General features: G+C 43.4%; 1 pseudogene; it reads left to right on the top strand.

Moving 5' to 3' along the window:
- Positions 1 to 1,038, top strand: part of LOC109457507 (non-histone chromosomal protein HMG-17 pseudogene) — a 139,215-nt pseudogene extending 138,177 nt beyond the window's left edge.
- The last annotated feature ends 14,164 nt before the right edge of the window (positions 1,039 to 15,202 follow it).

Below are 15,202 nucleotides of genomic sequence, written 5' to 3'. Positions count from 1 at the left end.
TTGGCAGTTGGCAATGCTTTTGGGTCCTTTATTTGGCAGGGATAGTTGGTAAAGTGATGATAGTATTTTTGGAACATAAGTAACTGCCTTTTAAAGTAAAAGAGTATTAGGATAGGGGGTGGCCGGTAGCTCAGTTGGTTAGAGCATGGTGCTGATAACACCAAGGTTGCCAGTTCAGTCATCACATGGGCCACTGTGAGCTGCGCCCTCCTCTAAAAAATGATAAAGATTACTTATTTAAAAAAAAGAGTAACAGGATAGAAATGTAAATTTTCAGACATAGCCCCAGAACCTTAACCAGGAGAGTAATGGAATGTTCCATTGGCCAAGTGACCCATTGGGATTTATAAGGAATTGGAGAAGGCACTGAGCCATGGGCAGCTCTATTAAGACAGTTTTGTCCTTGGATCTAGGAGTCCCAGAGACCCTTTCAGAATGCCTGAGATGAGAAATTGTCATAATAAAAGACTGAAAGGACAGAAAGCAGGGGTCCATGAGAACCTAGGTGTCTTAACAAAGATATCAATTTCTGATATATTTATGAATTATAATAAAGATGATTTTATACATAAAAAAAATATAGGGTAGCTGGCAGAATGAAGAGGTGAGAATAATCCCCAGACTGACTAAAGCCCATGTGTCGCTGCATCCCCACACCCAGCGTCTACATCCCACAGCCGTTGCTATCATGCCCAAGAGAAACCTGAAGGGCATGCTAAAGGTGATGAAGCCAAGATGAAGGACAAACCACAGAGAAAATCTGCAGGGTTATCTGCTAAACCTGCTCCTCCAAAGCCAGAGCCCAAGCTTAAAAAGGACCCTGACAAGAAGGCACAGAAGGTACCCAAAGGGGAACGGGGGAAGCTGATGCTGGCAAGGAGGGGAATAACCCTGCAGAAAATGGAGATGCCAAAACAGACCAGACACAGAAAGCTGAAGGTACTGGAGATGCTAAGTGAAGTGTGTGCATTTTTTATAACTATGTACTTCTGGTGACTGCACAGTTTGAAATACTATTTTTTATCAAGTTTTATAAAAATGCAGAAGTTTGTTTTCCTTTTTTTTTAAGCTATTTTATTAGCACATAGATAACACTTCATTGTTGTTTTTTGGGGAAGGACATGTATTACTAATAGAATGTCTCCAAAGCTAGATTGTCATGGGGAAAAACACTTTTCCCTTCTAGTTTTGAGAGACTTCCTCTTGGTTCCTGGGAGGAGAGATCCCTTGATCTCTCACAAGGTGTTTGTGCCACACAAACACGTGTTTGTGTCAACACACACGTTAGCCACCTTGGCACAAACACCTTGTGGTGTGGAAAAACTCATTTTCATTTTTTATATCCTTTTCTCCCTCTTCTTCTCCACCTTAAACATAGACTTGACTCTCTTAAACCCAAAGACCTGTTGGGACCTGACCCAGAAAAATTGGTTACCAGTACGTTAGGAAATCCAGACTTTCTAGTATCACCACTGAGATGGCATCTGTCAAAAGAGCAGCCGTTCCATTTTTAGATTGTGGACCTACAGATTGATAATTCTACCATTTTCATTTCATTTCCTGAAAGTCAGGGTTGGCTCGTGAAAAGTGGTTATACAACACGCTTAATGAAAGACATCAACCCTCACTCTAAACTTTACCTGCTCAGAGCATCAAATGAAGACTTCATTGGGTTTTTATAATGGCATTCTGATTTTCGTAGTCCATTGAAGAAAGGAGTGTGAAAGTTGTTGTATACTGTTGACAACTGTCTGTCCATGTCCTGCCTGAAATACCATGGTTGTTTACGAAAATTATCTGTAATAAAGCTGGATATAGTTTGGCTTGGAAAAAAAAGATAGGATGGCTGAATAGATAAGAAAACAGGACCCTCACATATTGTGCCAACAAGAGATTCACTTCAGCCTGAAAGTAGAGAGATGGCAAAAATGTATTTCATGAAAATGCAAACAAACAAACCAAAAATCTGGGGTAGCAATATTTATAGCAGACAAAACAGACTTTGAAACAAAGGCTATAACAAGAGACAAATAAGGACCCAGTAATCCCACTTCTGGGTATTTACCTGAAGAAACCCAAAAGGCTAATTCCAGGGGACGTGTGCATCCATATGTTCACTGCAGCATTGTTTACAATGGCTCAGATGTGGACGCAGCCTCAGTGTTCATCTGGAGGGTATTTTCTGAGGGGAGTATGTCAGACAGAGAAAGATAGATGCAATGTGATTTCACTTCTATTTAGAATCTAAAAAAAACACACAAAATAAACAAAACAGAAAGAAAATAAAAATAATGAAAATAATGAATCTTCTATCCTTAAAGAACAGGACCCAAAAAGGGTATTACTAGGACACTCCTAAGGCTGCTTCCCAGAAGTATGATAATCACCTGTGCCCTTTCTTCCTTATTATGAGCCCCATTGGACTCAAACTTTTTGCCCTTTTCCCCTAAACTCTTCCACCCACTAACGGCCTTGCAATTCTACCACTCCACTTCCTGAGAACCAGCTATATGTACCCTTTCTTTCTCACCACACATGAAATTATTTCATGTCATGAGTTTGGCAGTCATTATAGAGATAGAGACAGCTGAACATAGAGGACCATGAACATGAGGGAGTTAAAAAGTATTGAGAAATCTTACAAAATGTGTATGGTTATTCTTTCCTACTTCCCTTCTGAGCAGCAGAAGTCCTGCTGTCCCCTCACTGTTTTGACATAGTTAGTGTTTTGATTATGACATGCATTCAGGTATACAGTGGGTCACATTTGGTCCTTAAATACAGGACTTACATGTTTTTAATGTAAACACTTTTCTTCAGTCTTGTGGAGGAGAGACTATTTCAAGACACAATGGCTGACTGACACATGAGCTGGCCCCAGGCCAGAAGGGAGAGATTACTTCCCACTAACCCCACTTGGAGACTGTCTGATCAAAACTGATGCTCATTCTTACATAAACCAATATTTCTCCCCTGCCTCTCACTATGTTCTAGTTCCTGGAACGGGCCATTGTCCTGACCTGGTTAAGCATGTAAAGCACTTACCCATACCTGGGACTAGTCATGCACTACTCCTGGTGACTATCCTGCCTTGTTATACATAATTCTTTGGTGCTTTCCAAGAGGCACATGGCCATTTCATCACACAGCTGCCCAAGACATGCCTCGTATGTAAGTTTCCCTTAATCAACTCTACTAATTACCATACTGAAGTGGCCAGCCTCATCCATCTTTCCCTGTCTCCTGGTTATGGAGGTTGATTTTCAGTCCTAGGACCTTTCCCTGAATCTTCACGTACTAAGCCTCCAAATAGTACTGCCATTTTCACCTTATAGAGATATAGTTACTTTCAAGGGTAAAAGAGGTCACAAGAAATAGAAACAGTGCACATATTGCCACATATAGGTGGAAATGTACTGTTTGAACGATGACCCAAACAAATGAAAAAGAAATTTTATTACAGTTCCCCTCCAACCTCCAGCTCCATACTTACTACCTTATTTGATGAACATGATTACTTTAGTGTTCACTATTCAGGCCATCAACTAACAGCTAACATTAGCTACATTACTTTATTTTCATTGCTTCAACGCAACTCCCCAACATTCCATACATTTTATTGTTTTTGAATACTTGATTGGTTTACATGGCTCAAAAACTTAAACTATATAAAAATATTTTTTAAAAAAATTAAATTGCATTCTTTCTAGACTGTAACCGCCACACCACCCCCTACCTGGGCCCTGGCACTCAAGTGTCAGAGAGTCAACATAATTGCCAGTACTTCGTCTTTGGCATCAGAACAACTGGGACTCAAATCCAGGACTCAATTTTCTAGCTGTGTAAACTTAGGCAAATCATTTCACTCTCTGAGCCTTAGTTTTCCTTGTCTATACAATGGCGAACAACAACCCTCACAAAGTTACGGAAAAGAACAAAGGATGTAGATATGTGTCTGAGGCATACAGCACACACACAAACCTTAGTTCTCTTTCCCTTTTAAGGAACACAAAGGCTCAATATAGGAAAAACAAACATTAATCCATGCTATCAAGGGTTGTCAATCTACAAGTGGCCAAGTGAGTTGTTATTTACTGGGCCCCTACAATTTTCCTAGTACTGTGCTAAGTTCTATAACAGAGTTGAAGGAGTATAAAAAAAAAGCCTCTGTATTCAGGGAGTTAACAGTCTATTGGTTAGAAGCAAGAAAATCATGAGAAGAGGAAAAATGGCGGCGTGAGGTGAGCCTCGGTAAATCTCCCCTGGAATGGACAACGAATTGAACAACAATAACTCCACAAAGGACTCCCTGCACAGCAGACAGGCAAGACGAAGAGGCCCACTACCGAATTCACCTAAAGGTGGGAGATTCGCGCGAGCAAGGGGAGGAGGAAAGGGAGAAGTGTGGAGACGGAGCCGCGTGGGCACAGGACGCAGACCTAGCTCAGTACTCCGAGCTCGCTGCTTCCCGGAACTACCGCAGCTGCGGGAGAGGGAAGAACTAGGACTGCTAGGGCTCCGCTTATGGACCACAGGGCTAAGGGGACAGCATATAACACGGCTGAACCCAACGCTCACGGCAGAGACCTCGGAGAAAAGACTGAGGGAAGAAAACTGAAAATGGTGGTTTAAGCCCTCACTGCCAAGCAGAGAACGGAAGACTTAGGCACTGAGACTCGCCGCCCCATCCCTACCCTCCCAGAGCTCGCCCCGCCCCCACCTGCCCGGTGCTAGAAACAGAACAGTAGCAGTGTCAGATCAAAAGAACAGAATATTTGCTGTTCTGAGAACTGTGGACCGCAGACAAAGATTCGCAGCCCAACTAGTTCCGGCAAAGGGGAGGTAGCTGTGGAAGCAGGACCAGCTGTGGTGGTGGTCGCCGCCATTGCTCTGGGCCACCTCTCACAACTGACCCCGCCCCTGACCCCACCTATCTGGGCAGATCCCTGCAGGAGTAAACAGAACTGCTGAAACATACAGGCTCTGAATCTGGAGCTAGAAGAGATTTAGAACATCAAAAGCTCTCCGCATACCCACCAGGACACTGCGCCCTGTGACCTAGATGAACTATTAACAGAGGAGAAACCCGTTTCCCAGGGAATCCCCCCATTGTGTGAGAAGCTGGAATAGTGCAGAGAAAACATAGCACTACCGTGTGGGAGAAGAAAAATAAGCTGCAGTCGGAGAAAAAATAAAACTTTCTACCAAAAAGTACTGGAAAACAAAAGAAACACCTCTTCCTATCAACCTGTTGCAGAAGCCACTGCTGTAGATGTCTAGGAAGAGAAATAGTAAACCAGTAATTGCCATGAATAACCAAGGCAACAAGACACTCCAGAAAGAAAGTGAAAAATCTCCAGAAAAGGCACTTAAAGATACAGAAATATGTGACTTAAATGACAGTGAATTCAACATTGCAGTTCTGAAAAAACTCAACGAGATGCAAGAAAACACAGATAGGCAGTTAAATGAACTCAGAAACACAATCAAAGAACAGCATGACCATTTTACAAAAGAGATTGAAATTTTAAAAAAGAACCAAATAGAATTTCTGGAGATTAAGAACTCAATAGAAGAAATTAAGAATGAAATAACCAGCTTAGGTAGTAGAGTTGACCAGATGGAGCAAAGAATCAATCAGTGACATCGAAGATAGAAACCTGGAAATTACACAGATGGAAGAAGAAAGAGACTTGAGACTTAAAAGAAATGAAAGAACTCTACAAGAAATTTCTGACTCCATCAGAAAGAGCAATATAAGAATAATGGGCATACCAGAAGGAGAAGAAAGAGAGAAGGGAACAGAGAATATATTCAAACAAATTGTTCATGAGAACTTCCCAAACTTGTGGACGGAACTGAACCCTCGAATCCAAGAAGCAAATAGAACACCTAATTACCTCAATCCCAACAGGCCTTCTCCAAGGCACATTGTATTGAAGCTGTCTAAAATCAACGACAAAGAAAGAATCCTCAAGGCAGCCAGGGAAAAGAAGACGGTAACTTACAAAGGAAAGCACATTAGATTATCATCAGATTTTTCAGCAGAAACTCTACAAGCCTGGAGGGAATGGAACCAAATATTCAAACTATTGAAAGAGAGAAATCATGAGCCAAGAATAGTATATCCAGCAAGGATATCCTTTAGATATGAAGGAGGAATAAAGACCTTTCCAGACATACAGAAGCTGAGGGAATTTTCTAATACACGACCTACACTACAAGAAATACTAAAGGAGGCTATTCGACCACCATCAACAGGGACAATATGTGGCAACCAAAACTCAAAAAGGGGGAGAGTAAAGGCCTGAACCGGAATACGGGAATGGAGAAAGTAAGCGTGCTGAAGAAAATGGAATACTCTAAATATGAAACTTTCTTTTACATAAACTTAAGGGTAACCACTCAAGAAAAAATCCAGACTGAAATATGTACTGTAATAAAAGAAGAAACAGAGGGAAACATCATAGAATACCACCACACAGAAATAATAGACAACAAAAAGGCAAAGAAACAATGGAGACACAGCCTTAACAGAAAACTAAGGATAGAATGACAGGAAATCCTCACATATGAATAATCACCTTAAATGTAAATGGACTGAACTCACCAATAAAAAGGCACAGAGTAGCAGATTGGATCAAAAACTAAACCCAACCATATGCTGTCTCCAAGAGACACATCTCAGCTACAAGGACAAGCATAGACTCAAAGTGAAAGGGTGGAAATTGACACTCCAAGCAAATGGTACCCAGAGAAAATCAGGTGTAGCCATAATGATATCAGATGAAACAGACTTCAAGGTGAAAAAGATAACAAGAGACAAAGATGGACATTTCATAATGGTGAAGGGGACTGTACAACAAGAAGACATAACAGTCATCAATATTTATGCCCCCAATCAGGGAGCACCGAAATATACTAAGTAACTACTAACAGAACTAAAGGGAGAAATTGACCAAAACACAATTATACTAGGGGACTTAAATACATCATTGACAGCTATGGATAGATCATCCAAACAGAAAATAAATAATGAAATAGCAGCCCTAAATGACACATTAGGTGAAATGGACATAACTGACATTTACAGAGCACTTCATCCTAAAACATCAGACTATGCATTCTTTTCTAGTGTACATGGAACATTCTCAAGGATAGACCATATATTGGGACATAAAATCAGTCTCAACAAATTTAAGAAGATTGAAATCGTACCAAGCATATTCTCTGATCACAAGGCTTTGAAATTGGATATCAACTGCAAAAAGAAAGGGGGAAAAAACACAAATACATGGAGCTTAAACCACATACTTTTAAAGAACGACTGGGTCAAAGAAGAAGTTAGAGGAGCGATCAAAAGATACATAGAAACAAATGACAATGAAAATACATCCTACCAAAATTTTTGGGATGCAGTGAAAGCAGTTTTAAGAGGGAAATTTATCTCATTACAGGCCTATATCAAGAAACAAGAAAATTCCCAAATAAATAACCTCATGTTACACCTTAAAGAACTAGAAAAAGAAGAACAAGTAAAACCCAAGGTCAGCAGAAGAAAGGAAATAACGAAAATTAGAGCAGAACTAAATGAAATAGAGAACAAAAAGACAATAGAAAAAATTAATGTGACAAAGAGTTGGTTCTTTGAAAAGATTAACAAAATTGACAAACCCTTGTCTAGACTCACTAAGATAAAAAGGGAGAAGACACTAATTAACAAAATCAGAAACGAAAAAGGGGAAGTTATCACGGACACCACAGAAATACAATGGATCATCCAAGTATACTATGAAGGACTATATGCCACCAAATTCAATAACCTAAGAGAAATGGACAAGTTCTTAGAAACATATAGCCTTCCAAGGTTGAATCATGAAGAACTGGAAAATCTAAACAGACGATCACCAGTAAGGAAATTGAATCAGTCATCCAAAACCTTCCCAAAAGCAAAAGTCCAGGACCAGATGGCTTCACTAGTGAATTCTACCAAACCTTCAAAGAGGATCTAATACCAATCCTGCTCAAACTCTTCCAAAAATTCAAGAAGAGACAGTACTTCCTAACTCATTTTATGAGGCCAACATTACCCTGATACCAAAACCTGGTAAGGACAGCACAAAAAAAGAAAACTACAGACCAATATCTCTGATGAATACCGATGCAAAAATCCTAAATAAAATTCTAGCAAATCGAATACAACAATGCATTAAAAAGATTATTCATCACGACCAAGTGGGGTTCATCCCCGGGGCAAAAGGATGGTTCAACATCCGCAAATCCATCAATATGATACATCACATAAACAAAATAAAGGACAAAAAGCATATAATTATATCAATTGATGCAGGGAAAGCATTTGACAAGATACAACATCCATTTATGATTAAAACACTTAATAAAGTAGGTATAGAAGGAAAATACCTTAACATAGTAAAGGCCATATATGACAAGCCCTCTGCCAATCTCATAATTAATGGTGGAAAACTGAAGCCATTTGCTCTACGTTCAGGAACACGACAGGTCTGTCCCCTATCACCTCTGCTTTTCAACATAGTGTTGGAAGTCCTTGCCAGAGCAATAAGGCAAGAGAAAGAAATAAAAGGCATCCAAATTGGGAATGAAGAAGCTAAATTATCACTCTTTGCAGATGACATGATGCTATATATAGAAAACCTTAAAGACTCCACCAAAAAGCAATTAGAAACACTCAACGAATACAGTAAGGTTGCTGGCTACAAAATCAACGTACAAAAGTCCATTGCTTTCCTATATACTAACAATGAAATCTCAGAAAAAGAAATACAAAAAACAATTCCTTTTGCGATTGCAGCAAAAGAATAAAATACCTAGGAATAAATTTAACCAAGGATGTGAAAGACCTATATGCTGAAAAGTATAAGACATTTTTTAATGAAATTGAAGAAGACACAAAGAAATGGAAAGACATTCCGTGTTCATGGATTGGAAGAATCAACATAGTTAAAATGGCCATATTACCCAAAGCAATATACAGATTCAATGCAATCCCCATCAAAATCCCAATGGCATATTTTAAAGAAATAGGACAAAAAATCATCAGATTTGTTTGGAACCACAAAAGACCCTGAACAGCCAAAGCAATCTTAAGAAAATGGAACAATACTGGAGGTATCACACTTCCTGACTTTGGCTTGTACTACAGGGCTACAATAATTAAAACAGCATGGTATTGGCAGAAAAACAGACACATAGACCAATGGAATAGAATTGAGAACCCAGAAATAAAACCACATAAATATGGAGAGATAATTTTTGACAAAGAAGCAGAAAACATACAATGGAAAAAAGACAGCCTCTTCAATAAATGGTGCTGGGAGAATTGGATAGCCACCTGCAAAGCGCGACCCGTGTCCCTCCAGGACTTCATGCAGCCACTTGAGGCCAACCCCTCTCAGCTTGATTAGGGGTGGGGCCAAGGTACCCGGTCAGAGGGGACGATCAGGGACCAGAGGCCCCACGTGGAACTGTCCATACATTGGTCCCCTTCGAATGTACAGAGGGTTTTGGCTCTAGTTGACACTGGCGCTGACTGCAGTCTCGTTTATGGGAATCCAGAGCTGTTCCCTGGACCAGCAGTCTGCATTGATGGCTACGGGGGAAAAACTGACTGTGAAAGCCGTTTCCTTACCACTGGGTATAGGAAGGCTTCCTCCTCGTACCTACAAGGTTTATGTCTCCCCGGTTCTGGGGTGTATTCTAGAGGCGGACGTGCTACATGGCCTCAGCTTACAGACGTCGGTAGGAGAGTTCCGTCTCCGGATCCGGGTGGTGAAAGCAGTGACACGCGGACATGCTCACCACCCTCCTCAAGTGTTGCCACAGCCCTGGCGCGTGGTTACAGTGCGACAGTACCACCTGCCAGGAGGACAGGAGGAGATTGGTCGTACAGTACTGGAATTGGAAAAGGCACATATTGTGAGGCCAATGCACAGTCCCTTTAACTCCCCAGTATGGCCTGTCAAGAAGCCAGATGGGACCTGGCGAATGACTGTGGACTATAGGGAATTAAATAAGGTGTCGCCACCCTTGCACGCTGCAGTGCCTTCAATTCATGATTTAATGGATCGTCTGACTGTCTGCCTGGGGACATATCACTATGTAGTGGACTTGGCCCTGGCAGGTCAAAGCCCCCACTGTCGATGGTTGGGTCTGATAGCCCCATGGGGGGCCGGTTTGACTCATGATTTGCAAGTGACGCCAGGGGTGGTGGTTGAGTGGCCACCGCAAGTGACTGTAGTATACAGAGGTCCCGATACCGGGATGATTTTGCGAGGAAACTATGTGTTCTCACTATGGCCTATTGTGGGGTCCCCTCTTCTGGTACATGTTGAAACTATGCAAGGGATCCCAAGCACTGCCATAAAGGTCTGGTACCACAAACTGGGAAAGGTGCCAGTGGCAGCGACCCTCCTTTCCCAGGACAAAAAGCTAGCATGTATCCTCCCAGATGGAAGGGATTTGCCATTGTTGTTTCCTAAGACTACCGTTTCTTTTCGTCCATAGGTGTCAGTAAGCTAATACGGCACAGGGACCCTCGTGGAAGACGCTTGTCGCGTAGATTGTGAGGCGAGACCCTGTAGGGGTGGAGTGTGGGGACAGAGTCCCAGAGAGTAGTTTACAGGTTCTCGGCCTCATGTGGAAAGGTGCTGGCTCAGTTGTGGCTGATTGGCTGTTGGCTGTGGCCGGTTAGCCGATTGGCCGCCGGTATAACTGCTGCGGCTACGGAGGAGAGCCGAGGAGAGTGGAAGAGAGGAGAGGAACAGAGTCGAGAGAGTGGGGGAGAGTCGTTGGTCGGTCGGTTGGCGAAAAGGCGGACGGCAGGTCGCTTGTCCGGTGGCCCAGCCTCCAGTGAGACCATAGTGGTATGACTCCCCTACCTATGGCTCCGTGGGTGTTCCTTTTTGGCCTCACCATATCCTGCTTTCTTGTGTGGGGAGCGGGAGCAGAGACCACGCAGGCCGCCCCGCCTGAAAAATGGTGCGGCGAGCAGGCCTCCGCGCACGACAAATGGCGCAGCGAGCAGGGTCTCCTGCACGACAGGGATAAATAAAAATTGTGTGAGAAAAAAAAAAGAATTCCAGAAGGGGTGGCTGGGTGGTTCAGTTGGTTAGAACCCGAGCTCTCAACAACAAGATCGCTGGTTCAATTCCCACATGGGATGGTGGGCTGTGCCACCTGCAACTAAAGACTGAAAATGGAGACTGGACTTGGAACTGAGCTGCGCCCTCCACAACTAGATTGAAGGACAACGACTTGGAGCTGATGGGCCTTGGGAAAACACACTGTTCCCCAATTAAAAAAAAAATTTAAAAAAAGAATCCCAGAAGGCATATGATTAATTGCCCCAAAGGTGAAGAGACAATAAATGCTAGAGGTGTTCAGAGGAAGAACAGGTCTAAATGGGCAGACAGACTTCAGGAAGGCTTAAACGTCCTTTGAATAGGTTGGAATATAATAGAAGAAAGAAGAAAAGTGTGCATTTCTGTCAGAAAAAAATGACTTGTGCGCAAATGACTTGTGTGCAAATGTAGGGGTAGGAGTATGCTCAGTGGGGTTGGAGGACAGTCAAGCACTAAATCTGGATGCCCAGAGATCAGGTAGGAGGTACACAGGGGGATATGGAGTGTTGGATAGTGGAGGGGCTTCAGGGCCAGAGTGACTAACATCACTGGTCATTGACAAAGAGCTGTGTATGGATGGAGTCCCAGAGAGAGAGTTTCCAGGCTCTCGACCTCATGTGGAAAGGTGCTGGCTTGGGTAGTAGATGGCCATCAGCTATGATCAGATGGCCATCAGCTATAACTAGTTGGCCATCAGCTGTAACCAGTTAGCTATTAGCCACTGATGTAACTACCATGGCTACACTAGCAAGCATGGATTGCAGTTAGCAAGTGGATTGTGGATTGCAGGTAGTGTTGATCCTACTTCCTGTGTCTCTCCTGGCTGCCAGTGAGCCTGGGGTGCAGGAAGACCCCTCGTTGGGTTACCGGCAGATGTTTGCTTTTGTGTCTCGACCAGCCTCCATCGAGAATATAGTGGTATTATTCCCCTATCTATGAATTCGTTGTTGTTCCTTTTTGGCCTCACCATATCCTGCGTTCTTGTGTGGGGAGCAGGAGCTGAGTTCCTGCATTACAAGCTGTCTGTAGAGTGGCCTTATTGTAACTAATTTCTAATTTGTGAAACATTCCTGCTGAGGCCATGCCCTGCATATACATAAAGTTATGGTTATCAGTTATGGAGGAGCAGCCAGGACAATGCCAAGGGAAGGAGGCTGGGAGGTTAGTTAGCATCAGCCTCAGGAGTCAGGGAGTCTCCAGGCCCTTTGTGTCTGAGAGTGGTGATGAACGGCCCTTCCCCCCTCCACAGATGACTTCACAGCATGCTGGGGACTGACTCCTCCAGAAAGACAACAAAGCTGCCTGTTGGGGCAGAGCCCCAGAAAGCAGTTGCCAGGCTCTCAACCTCACATGGAAAGGTGCTGGCTCGGGTAGTAGATGGCCATCAGCTGTGAGTAGTTGGCCATCAGCTGTAACCAGTTAGCCATTAGCCATAAATATAATTGCCGTGGCTACACTAGGGGGTTGATTGGTTGGCAGAGATTCGGATGGCAGATTGTGGATCCTGTGGCTCCTGCTTCCTGTATCTCCAACCCAGCCGCCAGCGAGACTATAGTGGTATGAGTCCCCTATCTATGGCTCCATGGGTGTTCCTTTATGGCCTCACCATGTCCAGTGTTCTTGTGCAGGGAGCGGGAGCTGAGACCCACATGACACTGCCCCAGAGAGTCCAAAGATGTCAGGCATCAGCAAGGTTCTTCTCTCTCCTCCCCTATCCAGCCCCAGGCTGCATACACCATACTTTACCCAAAGAGCTGAAGCTTACCAGCAGAACCCCAGAATGGCTTGCTGACTATGGCTCTAGGGCAAGGCTGCCTCCTCCCCTCATTTGTCTGGGGTGGGAACGGGAGTCACACTGCTTGGCTTCCAGCTGGCTGTGCTGATCTCTAGCTGTGGGGACAGAGCCCCAGAAAGTAGTTTACAGGCTCTCGGCCTCACGTGGAGGAGTGCTGGCTTGGGTAGTAGATGGCCGTCAGCTGTGGCTGATTGGCCGTCAGCTGTAGCCAGTTAGCCAATTAGCCGCTAATATAACTGCTGTGGCTACGAAGGAGAGCCAAGGAGAGTGGAGGAGAGTGGAGGAGAGTGAAAGAGAGTCGTCGGTGGGTTGCAGACAAAACGGACAGCAGGTCGCACGTCCAGTGAACCCAGCCTCCAGTGAGACCGTAGTGGTATGACTCCCCTACCTATGGCTCCGTGGGTGTTCCTTTTTGGCCTCACCATATTCTGCGTTATGTGGGGAGCAGGAGCAGAGACCCCGCAGGCCTCCCCGCACGACACTAGCAATAATAAAGAAGGGACTTTTTACCAGTGAGGTCATGAATGGAAGAGTACAAGTGTGGGGACAAGCTTTGCCCCACACTATCCCTTCCACCACCTGCTGGGCAGGAAAGTTTTAGGAATGGTGAATGGGGAAAGGACAGGTGGCTGAGTGGTTTGCTCTGGGCGGCTAGCTGGAATGAGTACAGCATTTTGAGCTTCTGACTCTGGGTGGGCAAAAACAACAAAGTAGCTGGAGCCCTTATCAGGTGAACTCAAGTGCCCATCAGCTCACTCCATCAACTGCTACCCCTCCTCCCCCAGACCTTCCAGGCTGTTTATTTGGTTATAAAAGGGAAATCTGCATGTCAGCTCATTTGCATTCTTTAGTCACAAACAAAACCATATTAAAGTGCCTCCAAGAGCTGGCTAACAGGGAAGGCTGCTTGCCTTGGAGGAATAAAGTCCTTACATTGAAAAGGAATCAATATAGTATATTTTTGTGCCAAGTATAATGTGTGCATTGGGGGAAAAATGTCCCATTCATTAACATAAGCAAGCCTAAATGTGATGGTTAGGAACATAATAGATTTTTCAACAGCCTTCAGATATATTTTATGTTTTCTTAATTTTTGCCAACTTGTTTTGGTACCTGTAAATGTAGTCAGAGAACGAAAGAAAGTAAATGAGGGAGCAGCAGCTTCCGCAGGGCCTGTTATCCTTCACGAAGTATGGGTGCAGTTCCTTTTCTTACGTGGGAAACAGATGGTGTTTTATGCTTAACACAATCAGCACCACCTCTCTATCTGTGCCCCTAACCTTCCCCACCTGTGTGAAACCTAATCAGCGACTAATGAACATATTTGGAGCTGTCTGGATAGAATTAGTCCCAGTAGGAGCCGGCCTTCAGGTACCAGGCACTCTCCGAAAGCTGTGTAGCTGCAAAAGACAAGAAATCTTTACACCAGGGCTAGTTAAATAAAGGTCTGCCTCTGCTAAATATGTATGTGTTTTTTAAATTTTATTTTAAAAAAGGTTTTTATTAAAATATAACATACAATATTATATTACTTTCAGGTGTACATAGTATTTCTTTCTTTTAATTTTATTAGTTTCAGGTGTACAAAACAATAGGCATTTCACCCCTCACAAAGTGATATCCCCCAATCTATTGCTCCTCTGACATCGTATATATCTATTACAATTCCACTCTCTCTATTCCCTATGCTGTACTCCATATCCCATAACTATATATATATTAAATTATAGTTGACATACAATATTATTCAGCTTCAGCTTCAGGTGTACAGTGCAGTGATCAGGCATCTACACTGTCCATGAAGTTGTCTCCCTAATAAGACAAGTGTCCATCTGACACCCTACAGAATCTTTACAACATTATTTTTTTTTGGCCGTACAGTGTCATTTTATTAAATAGCAGGAGAATAATGATGATGTAACCAAGTTAGTTAAATCGAGGGGAAACAGGTGGACCAGTGAGCTGTTTTAGTTTGGGGTGTGGTTTGAATGTGGACAGCTTGGTTTTGAGGTGCCACTCTCCACGAGGACATGTCCAGCTGTACGCAGCCGCCCTGACCTTGGGAAAAGATGTCCAGCCAGAGAAGGGCAAGAAAGGTCTTTGTTCCCACTTGCTCCTTCAGGTTCTTTTCTCCTGTTCCTGCTGCCGCTTGAGCCTGCAATGCCCTTGCCCACCATCTTGTTTCCTTTCCACAGCCTAATTCCTATTCATCTTTTTAACATTCCCCCAGGGGTCCTCCGACCCA

The sequence above is a fragment of the Rhinolophus sinicus genome, chromosome 18 (assembly GCF_057876585.1).
Source record: "Rhinolophus sinicus isolate RSI-liver-muscle chromosome 18, RSI-T2T, whole genome shotgun sequence".
NCBI classification, from domain to species: domain Eukaryota; kingdom Metazoa; phylum Chordata; class Mammalia; order Chiroptera; family Rhinolophidae; genus Rhinolophus; species Rhinolophus sinicus.
This window is presented reverse-complemented; position numbering and strand designations above follow the sequence as displayed.